The following is a 14151-nucleotide window of genomic DNA, read 5'->3' as shown; positions in this document are numbered from 1 at the left end:
TGGAGTTTTCTCAAAAAAAAAATATATATATATATATATGTATATATATAACTACCATATGACCTAGCAATTCTACTCCTGGGTATATATCTGAAAAAAGAAAAAAAAAAAACTAACTTGATAAGATATGTGCTCCTCAATGTTCATGTTATTTACAATAGGTGAGATATGAAAGCAACCTGTGTCTCTATCAACAGATGAATGGATAAAGTAGGTGTGATATATGTGTGCGTGTATGTGTGTGTACAGGCTTCCTGATGGCACTAGTGGTAAAGAACCCACCTGCCAATTCAGGAGATGTAAGAGAAACAGGTTTAATTCCTGGGTAAGGAAAATCCCCTGGAGGAGGGCAGGGCAACCCACTCCAGTGTTCTTGCCTGGAGAATCCCATGGACAGAGGAGCCTGGAGGGCTCTAGCCCATAGGCTTGCAAATAGACATGACTAAAGTGACTAAGCTTGCATACATACATGTGTGTATATATATACATACACACATATATACACACACATACATATATATGTGTATGTGTGTGTGTATAACATGATATTACTAAGCCATAAAAAAGAATGTCATTTACAACAACATGGATGGACTTGGTATAATATCACTTGTATGTAGAATCTAACCAATGCAACAACCTAGTGAATGTTACAAAAAAGAAGAAAACTCACAGAAATAGAGAAAAAATCCAGTGGTTACTGGTGGTGAAAGGGAAAGAGGGAGGGGCATTATAAGGGTAGAGATTGAGAGGTACGGACTATTATATATAAAACAAGCTACAAGGATATATTGTTACAACACAGAGAACATAGGCACTATTTTATAATGACTTTAAATGAAGTATAACTTTTAATAACTGTGAGTCACTATACTGTACACCTGCAACTTCAATAAAACATTCTAATAAATTAAAAAATAAAATAATTAAAATAATTCAGTGATATTTGTTCATTTGTTTGTTTTTATTCTATCTTTATTTCTCTACTTCTTTTGTCATTATACAAACTTGTATTGACAATTATTTTTAAATTTATAATAAATAGCTAGTAAAATCTGTAGTTAACATTTTCATCCTCCCCAAAGTAAAATGGCCTTAAAACATTTTATTTAAAATCCTTCTGTCCCATTTTATACGTGATTCTTGTCTAATGTTTAAACTCTTTTAAAAACATTACACATAATATTATACTTTCCATAAAGTAGTAGTTACAGTAATATCAATATCTAACACATATTGAGTTTTCAATGCATCAATCACATGCTGTAGTCCAGTCACTGATTTAATCTTCACAAAACTCTAGATTAAGCTATTATTAACCTTCATTATACTAGTGAATAAGCTGAGACACAGAGTAGGTAAATAACTTTACTCATATTAATCATCTAATGAGTACCAGAGGTGACTTGAAAATCATACTGTTTAGGCATATAACATGCTTTTACCTGTAACACTGCACAGTAGAAAACAGTGTTTAGATTTATCTCAGTATTTATTATTTATTTACATTTATTATTGCAACTTGCAACTTGCTTCTAGAATCATTTGTGTCTCTCCAAAGACATTTTTTAGAATTTATCCTCGCTTAGGGCTGTTGCTGTTAAAATTGCTCAGGTTTTGTTTACCAGTATGTAGTGTTGTTTTCCTCCATTTTTTTTTTTTTTATAGATAGTTTTGCAGTTTATCTCAGTGCTTTGAAGATATTACTCTTCCTTTTTTCTGACTTCATATTTGCCACTGAAAATAATGTCAGCTTAATTGCTGTTCTTTTTTCCCTGTTGAGGTGTAAGATCTTTTCTTTGTTTTTGATACTATTGAGGACATTGATGTTTCAATACAATATACCTGAAGGTAGATATCTTATTTATATTCTTGGGAATTTACTGGTCTTAAGTGTATTTGAAGTTTTTATTTTTCAAATATTTTGTAAAATTCCAGTTTACTATTGCCTCAAATGATAGCTTTCTTTATCTGTTCTTTCCTGAAAATCTATTGTGATCTATGTTACACTAGCTTAGTCTGCCCCTTTTAATTGTTAATCTCTCTTTTATCCTTTTCCATATTCTTTTACCTTTGAGCTGCATCATCAGCAATTTTTTTTCAGCATATCTTGCAATTTACTATTTCTATTTCAGCTGGCTTGAAATTGCTTTTTAAATAATCTGTTAGTTTTTAATTTAAATCATTACTTGTAAAATATTCCATTTAATTATTTTACAAGTCTGGCTTCCCTGGTGGCTCGGTCGGTAAGGAGTCTGCCTGCAATGCAGGAGACCTGAGTTCCATTCTTGGGTCAGAAAGATCCTCTGGAGAGGGAAATGGCAACCCACTTCAGCATTCTTGCCTGGGAAATTCCTTAGAAGAGAAGCCTGGTGGCCTACAGTTCAAAAGGGTCTCAAGAGTCGGACACGACTGAGCAACTAAACCTACCTACGTATGGTTATAGTTTAGTCTTTGCTCCTTGCTCATTTTTGTATGTCTAGTTTGGATTTCTTTAACGATTTCACATTTGCTGATCTTATATATTGTATTTGATAGTGTATTGATTTTAATTTATGAAACCTTTGGGAATAATCTTTGCTATTTATTTATAATTATTTGTAGTTTTTGTCATTCTAAGCTTAGTTATTCTGGATTTTGACTACTGAAAATCTAAATTGAGTACCTACATTGAGCATGCCTCACTAGAAGTTTTCCTCTTAATTTTGCTTTTATGAGCACCTGTTATTATGAAGATTTTGGTGTAGTCCAGGTGTTCCAGGGTCAGTTCCAAAACACTGCAGGGTGCCCAAGTTTACTCTTTCAGTTGCAAAGCTGTAAATATTTGCACTCAAGGCAATCCACTATATTTTTAGTTCCATATATTTACTGAGAGATCTACTTCCCTCTGAATCAAGCTACACAAATATTAGAATGTTATACAAGTGTGGTTGTATTTTAGCATGCAATTTCTTTAGAGTATTTAGTTTGCATGCCACCCAACATATACCATTTTGAAGGTATTTAATTTTTTAATACAAATAAATAATCATATCACTTAAAATCCTTCTCTAACATTTTTATGATCATTTGTTTATCTAACATCAGATAGACATTAGGATGTGGAGCAAATTATAAAAATGTAAAGAAAACAATATCCCATGGTAATAAGGAGTTCTTCCTTTATGCTAAGTTTCACCTATTATTTCAGGGAAGATTGCAATTTTATGAAATATAGGTAAGTAGAAACACAACAGAAGATATTACCAGCCAATAGGTAGAGTTGGAGGGTCTAAGTAATTTTAGATAATCTAGTGGATATAAATTAGTAGCAATTTTGAGGAAATGGTATTTTTCAAGTTCCCTAGCAAGTAGTGACAGGTTAGGATTAAAAGATAGAATGCAGGACTCCCAGTAAACAACAAATAATTTTCTTCCTAATAAATATGTCCTAGATTCTAAAGCAAGCATTTTTTTTGCTCTTGTGAAATTCCCTTTTAGTTGCTGTTCATGTATTTTTATCTTCTTCATATGACAACATTATTTCTGGAGTATATCACTTTATCCTTATCAGTGTTGAAATACCTAGTACATATCAAACACCTTATCAATGTTTGTAAAACACATGCTGTATAGGAAGGAACTATGTATAATCCATTCAAGTAGCTGCTCAGGGGCTTAGTGGGTACTAGAAAGGTAACAGGAGGTCAGGGAGGTTGGAAAATGAAAAGAGGGCCCAGAGGTATGGATGACATAAAATTCATATCTGCCTAAACTCAATGCTGTAGAATACTGATCCTGAGAATCAATAAATTCAGAAAACATTACATCTTAATATCTTTGTTATATTTATGGATCATCTCAATATTTTTAAAAATATGATTTACATTGAAGAGAAGACCGAGTTGCTTCAGATCTTTATTCTTGAATATATTTTCCATATACCATAGAAATTTCTATATCTAAGTCACAACATAGGTCTGTACAATATGCTGGCTCAAAGTAATTTATGTCTGGATGAGACATAAAAAAAAATAATAAATTAAGAATCCATCTATTTTTATGCCTTTTTGGCCAAGTTATACATACTTAAATGACCATCTTTCTAGTAAATTATTTTCAGCATGTAGAAAAGCTCATGTGTGAGAAGAGAACCAGAGAAATGTGTATGACAATTCACTTAATATATCACAAAACAAAACAGATGTCTTCAGTGTGCACTGTTGCACTTGATAAAATGAAAATTGGAGATTGTCACTATTGATTGATGGTACTGCTATCAAGCCTCTGGCAGGCTACATCAATGTTAAATATTTTGAACTTTTCATAGAGTTCTGTAGATGAACAGCCAACTGTGTTGCTTTAACCAAGTGCCTTAGGACAGAGAAAGTAAAAGTGAAAGCAGCTCAGTCCTGTCCCACTATTTGTGACCCCATGGACTGTACATTCCACGCAATTCTCCAGGCCAGAATACTGGAGTGGGTAGCCTTTACCTTCTCCAGGGATCTTCCCAACCCAGGGATTGAACCCAGGTCTCCTGCACTGCAGGTGAATTCTTTACCAGCTGAGGCACTAGGGAAGCCCAAGAATTCTGGAGTGGGTAGTCTAACACGTGCCAGCGGATCTTCCCTACCCAGGAATCGAACCGGGGTCTCCTACATTGCAGGTGGATTCTTTACCAATTTAGCTACTAAGGAAGCCCCTAGGACAGGTAAACCTCCTACAAATTTTAAACCTGATGCCTATGGTCATGATAAGAGCTGCAAGAAAATATAAGCCCTTTTATATTTCTTTAGAACAATGCTTCTCACACTGTATACAAGAGATCCTTTTATTTTAACTGGGCTTTACAGAAGTGTGAGCCTAGTATTTGCTGGAAGGTAACTCTCAATCCCATCACCTTCCCAAAAGCATATTAGTATTTAGTAGAATTCTAGTCTGATAATAATGACTTTAATGATTACTGATTAAGTTTGCAGTTTTTAAGCTACAGAGTTTCATGGCTGATTTGTATGCTCAGATATATTTTCATGTGAAAGACATCATATCATTTTTCTTAAAATCATGGCACTCACAGTTTAGACTGGGAAGTGCAAAACTGCTCTCCAGAGTGGCAAGGGAACCATAGGAAGGGTATCATGTCCTCAAAACATGTTTTCAACTTTTTTCTAGTGCAAAGGATTCAGCACACATATTTTTATGATGTTGAATAAAAACTTAAAAAGCTGTGATGGCCTTGATATGTGAAGATAGTAGTGAAATTGATAAGCTTTATTAGTGAATCATAATTACTTGGGAACTACTTTCTCACATTATTTCTTGAGAACAGTTTTTAAGTTGAAATGGAAATCAGAACCACTGCAACAAAAAGGTAATTGTGGGGGACAGAGGATTAGTAAAAGGTAAGAGACTTCAAACACAAAAAGGAGTTTGGCCAAATTAACAATTCTTACATAAAATGGCATATCATGTTTTACTTCTTTCCTCATCTCTGCATCAATCCTTCTATAATTGAACAACAAAATTGTTTGTGCACCCAAATAAAGGGTGACAGAATTCACCCCCTACAGTTCTCATTTAATTTATAAGGCCAATAACCCCAAAACACACCTCAGCTCCAATACAAACTTTCCAGGAAAAGATGACCAATCTTGATTAAATGCCCACATTGAGATAATGCTGAAGAACACACTGCTGTCACTAAGTTGAAGGTGTTGGGACGGTTTGCAGTGAACGAAGAGCCTAGACAAACTTCTGATTTTCTCAACCTCATTTGGCTTCTTACCTATGCAAATGCACACCTGTGCACACAGACACACACACACAAACACACGCACACAAACATACCCATACTATTCTTCCCTTACATTCAATTCTTAAAAAGTCCAATTATTCATCTAAAAGCCAGAAAGACACCCATCTCTTTTCCAAAGGGAAATATCCTACAGTGATATCCTAAAGTGTTGTCTGCATTAGGATGTCCGGGGCAGTTTTCTGAGTCCTCTAACAGTGTGAATTTTTACACTTACTGTAGAGAACTGTTTGACAGGATTTACTAAAGCTGGTGGCTCAGTGCTTAAGAATCCACCCGCAATGCAGGAGACACAGGTTCGATCCCTGATCCCCCAGAGAAGGAAATGGCAACCCACTCCAATATTCTTGCCTGGGAAATCCCATGGACAGAGGAGCTTGGCGGGCTACAATCCATGGGGTCACAAAAGAGTTGGACACGACTTAGCAAGTAAATAATAAAAACAAAACAAAACAAACTAAAGCTGAACATATGTACATCCAAATATAAGCAATTATACTTCTAGATATATGTACAACATAAATTAAAACCAAAATACATGTTCGAGATGTTTAGAGCAGTATTCATAAATACTCTAATATTGGAAATCATCAATTATTCACCAAAAATAGAATGAATAAATATACTGGGCTATATAAATATAATGAAATACTATTTCAAAATGTAAATTGACAAACTTCTGCTACACACAACAGCAATTATAAATTTCATAAACATAATATAGGTAAAGCAAATGAGACATGAGGGTCAATATGGTTTTTTCAAATTTGTGCATAGTTCAAAAGAGGAAAAAGTAATGTAAAATAATAGAAATAGGGTATTAGTTTCAATATGGAGAAGGGGAAAGAACCATAGTCCCAAGAAGTGCTCTGCACTTAATTTTGGTCAATGACATGTAAGAAAGGGAAAAGCAGCCTTTGACTTACAGGCCAGCCTAGATATTATTAACTTTTACTGTTTATGTAAAAAAAAAAAAAAAAGAACAACTTGCTATTTCCTCAGCAAAGTTGCACAGAAATAACCGATTTTGATGGTATATGTGAAATTCAAATAAAAAATAAACCAACTATGTGAATGTAAAGGTAAAATGCATTAGGATATGTCAAGAAACTTGCCAAAATGACAACTTTCTTAATAATTCTTTAATCTATTATTACATTCTATTGTTATCTTCATATTAATGTGAATCTACAGGGAAAATCTTCAGTGAGGTAAGCTTGCCATCATGATAATTATGTTCAAAAAGGAAATAAACATTTAGTAAGTTGTCACCCTGTTTATTTAACTTATATGCAGAGTATATCATGAGAAATGCTGGGCTGGAGGAAGCACAAGCTGGAATCAAGATTGCTGGGAGAAATATCAATAACCTCAGATATGCAGATGACACCGTCCTTATGGCAGAAAGTGAAGAAGAACTAAAGAGACTCTTAATGAAAGTGAAAGAGGAGAGTGAAAAAGTTGGCTTAAAGCTCAACATTCAGAAAACTAAGATCATGGCATCTGGTCCCATCACTTCATGGGAAATAGATGGGGAAACAGTGGAAACTGTCAGACTTTATTTTTTTGGACTCCAAAATCACTGCAGATGGTGACTGCAGCCATGAATTAAAAGGCGCTTACTCCTTGAATGGAAAGTTATGACCAACCTAGATAGCATATTAAAATGCAGAGACATTACTTTGCCAACAAAGGTCCATCTAGTCAAGGCTATGGTTTTTCCAGTGGTCATGTATGGATGTTAGAGTTGAACTGTGAAGAAAGCTGAGTGCCGAAGAATTGATGCTTTTGAATTGTGGTGTTGGAGAAGACTCTTGAGAGTCCCTTGGACTGCAAGGAGATCCAACCAGTCCATCCTAAAGGAGATCAGTCCTGGTGTTCATTGGAAGGACTGATGCTGAAGCTGAAACCCCAATACTTTGGCCACTTCATGCAAAGAGTTGACTCATTGGAAAAGACCCTGATGCTGGGAGTGGTTGGGGGCAGGAGGAGAAGGGGATGACAGAGGATGAGATGGTTGGATGGCATCACCGACTCAATGGAAATGAGTTTGAGTAAACTCTGGGAGTTGGTGATGGACAGGGAGGCCTGGCGTGCTGTGATTCATGGGGCTGCAAAGAGTCAGACACGACTGAGCAACTGAACTTCACTGAACTGAACTGAAGTTGTTTAGAGACCTTGGGCTTCCCTGTTGACTCAGATGACAAAGAATCTGCCTGCCAGTGCCGGAGATGCAGGAAACTTGTGTTCAATCCGTGGGTCAGGAAGATCTTCTGGAGAAGGAAATGGCAGCCTGCTCTGGTAGTCTTGCCTGGAGAATCCCACTGACAGTGGAGCCTGGTGGGCTACAGTCCATAGTATAGGAAAGAGTTGATACAACTGAGCGAGTAACACAAACTGTGATAGCCTTAACTCTCAGTCACCTTTAGCAAAGAATTAGCTTTGCCTTCAACTCCAAATCAAATTCTTTGTCATATAAAGCTCTCTTTTTTGCTTTAAAAATCTCCTGGTTTTACTCCCTAGCAGAGTGCTCTTTGGATTTCTAACTGAATCTATGTGCACCCCGCAACTACGATCTGACCTAAATAAATACTATTTACTTGATTATTGCCTCCTAGGATTTTTTAGGTTGATAGTACATAAAAGCACCACACTTTCATTTTTTCCACAGACACAAAGACTTAGGCCATAACAAGTAAATAAACACATTATTCATTTGCTTGGCAAAACAATATCAGTAATTTTTTAAGGCATTTGAGGTAAGTATAGAAAGTTTTTGGAAAAGACATCAGACAGGAAGGAAATCAAGACGTGAGGGAGTTGCCAGAAGAAGTATTTTCAGCAAAACTAGCAAAAACTCTGCACTCAGAAAGACCATGAGTAGAAATTCTTTAAGCCATTTTCAATGGTGTAGATGAAAGAAAATGAAGTTTATTGAAAACAAACCTAATGGAAAATCTATTGCCTTATCATACCCTTGAAGGAAGTAACTCATACTAGAATATTAGGATATCTTACAGAGGCAAGGCATTTAGTGGAAAGGGCAGAATAAGCCCTAAGAGATAATATAGTATCATATCAAAGACTTACCTGATATCTTTAGCATTCATCCACCAGAAATTATTAAAATAAGCATTAAAGATGCCACAGTCAGAGTCTTTCCCTCTCTCTGTTTAAGTGACCTAGGAGAGAAAGAAAAACAGAAGTAGAGTATTCCAAATTATTCTTGGCCTTTACATATTCTAGGAAGCGACCGAACATATTAGATTAAAATTCATAGAACTCAGCTGATTTACAGTGGGGTTATCTCTTTTTGTTAAGAAAAAATATTAAATATTTAATCTCAACTAAATATCAATCTTAATTACATATGTAAATACTAGAATACACATTTTTATATTCAGTGCAAGCTTAATTCTAATAGCACAACTTGAAACTAACATTAGTGTTTAACAATAAATATTCATTGAAAGATTAATGGTACAGTTTGCTTGTGGAAGGTTAAGTCATTAAGAACCTTTTTGAGAGCTACATTTACAGACTCAAAATATTCATAAGTATTTTAAGTACAGAAATGAGGCTATAGAACAAGGTACATTGTAACTCCAAATATATTAATATATATTCATATACAGTGGGAAATACTTCAAACTATTAAACAAATGTCATATATTATGAAAATAATGTTTTGAAATTTTCTAATTTTCTTTTTTAAAATTTTCATCTTATGTTTTATGCATTTAAAAAAAAATTACATTGAAAGGCAGAGAAACTTTCAGTGACAGTACACCAAAATGTTTAATTGCACCAGCAAGCTTATTGTTTTCAAAATTCAAATAAATTTTCAAAGACCAATTATTATGAGAAAGAACTCCATTTCAACTACTTGTGCTCTTTCTCCCAGTAGCTGCTGGGTAGAAGAAGTTATGTAAAATAGAAATAGATATTTTAATCTAATCACCCTGATCAAGTCCTCAATACCTAAGAATTTCCATGTGTACGTACTCATCCATGCATTATCTTTTAAGTCCCCCAAACTTTCCAGTGAAATAATTATGCATTCCTTCCTCAATTCTCGAGAAATACTTCTTAAGGACCAATAGGTAACCTACTGATCATACCGAAAATGGAAACAACTACAGTTCAGTTCAGTTCAGTCGCTCAGTGGTGTCCGACTCTTTGCGACCCCATGAATCGCACCACGCCAGGCCTCCCTGTCCATCAAAAACTCCCGGAGTTTGCTCAAACTCATGCCCATCGAGTCGGTGATGCCATCCAGCCATCTCATCCTCTGTCGTCCCCTTCTCCTCCTGCCCCCAATCTCTCCCAGCATCAGGGTCTTTTCCAATGAGTCAACTCTTCGCATGAGGTGGCCAAAGTATTGGAGTTTCAGCTTCAGCATCAGTCCTTCCAATGAACACCCAGGACTGATCTCCTTTAGGTTGGACTGGTTGGATAACCTTGCAGTCCAAGGGACTCTCAAGAGTCTTCTCCAACACCACAGTTCAAAAGCATCAATTCTTCGGCGCTCAGCTTTCTTAGCAATCCAACACTCACATCCATACATGACCACTGGAAAAACCATAGCCTTGACTAGATGGACCTTTGTTGGCAAAGTAATGTCTCTGCTTTGTAATATGCTATCTAGGTTGGTCATAACTTTCCTTCCAAGAAGTAAGCGTCTTTTAATTTCATGGCTGCAGTCACCATCTGCAGTGATTTTGGTGTCCATAATAGATGAATGGATAAAGAAGATGTGACATATATATCCATTTGTGTATATATATGTACACACACACACATATTTATATATGCATTATATACATTACAATTCAATATTGCTCTGCCATAAAAAAGAATGAAATCTTGCCATTTCCCAAAACATGGATGTGTCAGGGGAGTGTGTAATTTCCTCGGTTCTGTCTCATCACATCAAACATATGAAGCGATGGATATTAAAGCCCTTGGTGCATCACAACTCTTGGACAGTGTTACAGCTCCATGTTACAGCCCAGTTTTATTTAGAAAATAAAGGAAAATACATTCTTGAGGAGTGAGGGCATGCCATCCCAAAAGACGCAAAGAAGAGAGAGAGAGCGCGCAGGAGAGACCCCCGCCCCTTTGGCTCCTCTTTTTATATGTTTTTTTCCTTTCTTTGGGCCTGCCCTATGTAAACTGGGCTAGCCAGGCGTGCTGTTTGTTCTACCTGAGGTCCTCACTCGGGTCCTCAGACCTTCCTTTGTTCTATTTTCACGGGCTTTTCCCTTGCTTGTCTTTTAGCCACCGCCATTCTGGACTCCTTTTTCCTATTCTAACTGCCTAACAGATGGACCTAGAGTGTCATGTGCTTAGTGAAATATGTCAGAAAAAGAAACATATACTGTATGATTTCACTTACATGTGGAATTTAAAAATCAAAACTTATGAACAAACATAATCACAGAGAAACAAAGTCACAGATACAGAAAACAGGTGAGTGGCAGAGTGGAAGAGGGTAGAGGAGAAGAGAAATAGATCAGGGAAATTAAGAGGTCCTGAATATTCATTAGAGGACTGATGCTGAAGCTGAAACTTGTTGAATCTCCTACAGGCCAAGGGACTCTCAAGAGTCTTCTCCAACACCACAGTTCAAAAATATCAATTCTTTGGCTCTCAGCTTTCTTCACAGTCCAACCCTCACATCCATATATGACCACTGGAAAAACCATAGCCTTGACTAGACAGACCTTTGTTGGGAAAGTAATATCTCTGCTTTTTAATATGCTATCTAGGTTGGTCATCACTTTCCTTCCAAGGAGTAAGCGTCCTTTAACTTCATGGCTGCAATCACCATCTGCAGTGATTTTGGAGCCCAGAAAAATAAAGTCTGACACTGTTTCCACTCTTTTCTCATCTATTTGCCATGAAGTCATGGGACCAGATGCCATGATCTTAGTTTTTTTTCACTCTCCTCTTTCATTTTCATCAAGAGGTTTTTTTTAGTTCTTCTTCGCTTTCTTCCATAAGGACGGTGGCATCTGCATATCTGAGATTATTGATATTTCTCCAGGCAATCTTGATTCCAGCTTCTGCTTCTTCCATCCCAACGTTTCTCAAGATGCACTCTGCATATAAGTTCAAAGAGCAGGGAGACAATATACAGCCTTGACGTATTCCTTTTCCTGTTTGGAACCAGTGTGTTGTTCCATGTCCAGTTCTAACTGTTGCTTCCTGACCTGCATACAGGTTTCTCAAGAGGCAGGTGAGGTGGTCTGGTAGTCCCATCTCTTTCAGAATTTTCCACAGTTTATTGTGATCTACACAGTCAAAGGCTTTGGCATTTTGATCTCTGGTTCCTCTGCCTTTTCTAAAACCAGCTTGAGCATCTGGAAGTTCACAGTTCATGTATTGTTGAAGCCTGGCTTGGAGAATTTTGAGCATTACTTTACTAGCGTGTGAGATGAGTGCAATTGAGCATTCTTTGGCATTGCCTTTCTTTGGAATTGGAATGAAAACTGACCTTTTACAGTCCTGTGGCCACTGCTGAGTTTTCCAAGTTTGCTGGCATATTGAATGTAGCACTTTCACAGCATCTTCTTTCAGGATTTGAAATAGCTCAACTAGAATTCCATCATCTCCACTATCTTTGTTTATAATGATGCTTTCTAAGGCCCACTTGACTTCATATTCCAGGATGTCTGGCTCTAGGTGAGTGATCACACCATTGTGATTATCTGGCTCGTGAAGATCTTTTTTGTACAGCTCTTCTGTGTATTCTTGCCACTTCTTCTTAATATCTTCTGCTTCTGTTAGGTCCATACCATTTCTGTCCTTTATCAAGCCCATCTTTGCATGAAATGTTCCCTTGGTATCTCTAATTTTCTTGAAGAGATCTCTAGTCTTTCCCATTCTGTTTTTTCCCTCTATTTCTTTGCATTGATCGCTGAGGAAGGCTTTCTTATCTCTCCTTGCTATTCTTCGGAACTCTGCATTCAAATGGGGATATCTTTCCTTTTCTCCTTTGTTTTTCACTTCTCTTCTTTTCACAGCTATTTGTAAGCCCTCCTCAGGCAGCCATTTTGCTTTTTTGCACTTTTTTACCATGGGGATGGTCCTGATCCCTGTCTCCTGTACAATGCCACGGACCTCCATCCATAGTTCATCAGGCACTCTGTCTGTCAGATCTAGTCCTTTAAGTCTATTTCTCACTTCCACCATATAATCATAAGGGATTTGATTTACAGAATGTTTATACTAAGCATAGAGTTGAAGTGGCAAAGTTCAAGAAATTTTTACTTTGATGTTTGTCAACTTGGATGATTTTCCCAGAGAATAAGAAATAACTAACATTAGGCTGCTTTTACTGAATTCAGCAGTTCTGGAGACCACTTGAACTGAAAAATTGTAAAAGGTTGAGATTACTAATTCTACCCAGCTCAAATGTTTCATGGATCCTGTAAGTTTAAGTTAGAAGAAAATTAAAATGTAACTGATTTCATATTATTATGTATATTTCAATATCTACTAATAATTTATATGTGATATGTATTGGTGAGGAAATATGTTAATAATTTGCTAAATAAACTTTCATTTGCAAAATAAAAATTAAGGTTAACTTATTGAGTGAATAATCCAATTTTTAAAGCATGAAGTCATCATCAATAATAAAATGAAATAAAATTTTAAAATTAGTAGTAAAACTAAGCAGAAGGTTATATAGTCCACAGTCCACAAGGGAAATAAAGCCAAAAGGTCAATATGATACAGCTGAAGCAGATATAATTTTTAATAAACTCTATAATCTGGAACTCTTAAATAATGCAGAGAAAACATGTTAGAAGAATTTCATATTTCTTTTTACCACATTTTTTTTGGTCAAGCAAATATGAACTCTAGCTAGACACAAGAAAAGAAAAATTAAAAGGAAAGTGAATCAACATTTAAAGAATATTTATACATTATGGGAATAGTTAAATAAAGGACATGCTCTTGGTGAGCATTTTATAAAATGCAATTACAGAGGGTCCACAGGGTTGCAAAGTGTCGGAAATGACAAGCAATTTAGCAAGCAATTACAGAATAAAAGGGAAAATACATTTTTAACTTGATCTGTCTTCTGAATATTGTATATCAATAGATATTACTATACCAGTGGATACATATTTTTGAAATGTAATTGACACACTATTAGTTTTAATATTATATAACTATATATAATCATATAACCATAACAAAACTGTCACATTATAATTCTTTTAATGGTGTGTTTTCTCTTTTTGGTTTCATTATTTTAAACAAGACTAGGATTATTTGGGTATACAGAATTCCTGGCTAGAAAATTCAAGAGAGAGACCTGTGAAAATCCATTCTGGTTCTGATTT

At 35.8% G+C, this 14151-nt stretch overlaps 1 long non-coding RNA gene across 1 annotated transcript; it reads right to left on the bottom strand.

Moving 5' to 3' along the window:
* Window positions 1–289: 289 nt before the first annotated feature.
* On the bottom strand, window positions 290–13837 carry LOC122675924. The gene is made up of 3 exons (XR_006335369.1): window positions 13825–13837; window positions 12145–12147; window positions 290–442 (listed from the first exon to the last, which is right to left on the bottom strand). It is a non-coding gene; the product is annotated as an uncharacterized LOC122675924 (long non-coding RNA).
* Between the last annotated feature and the right edge of the window lie 314 nt (window positions 13838–14151).

Source organism: Cervus elaphus, chromosome 19 (genome assembly GCF_910594005.1).
Source record: "Cervus elaphus chromosome 19, mCerEla1.1, whole genome shotgun sequence".
Lineage (NCBI taxonomy): Eukaryota > Metazoa > Chordata > Mammalia > Artiodactyla > Cervidae > Cervus > Cervus elaphus.
This window is presented reverse-complemented; position numbering and strand designations above follow the sequence as displayed.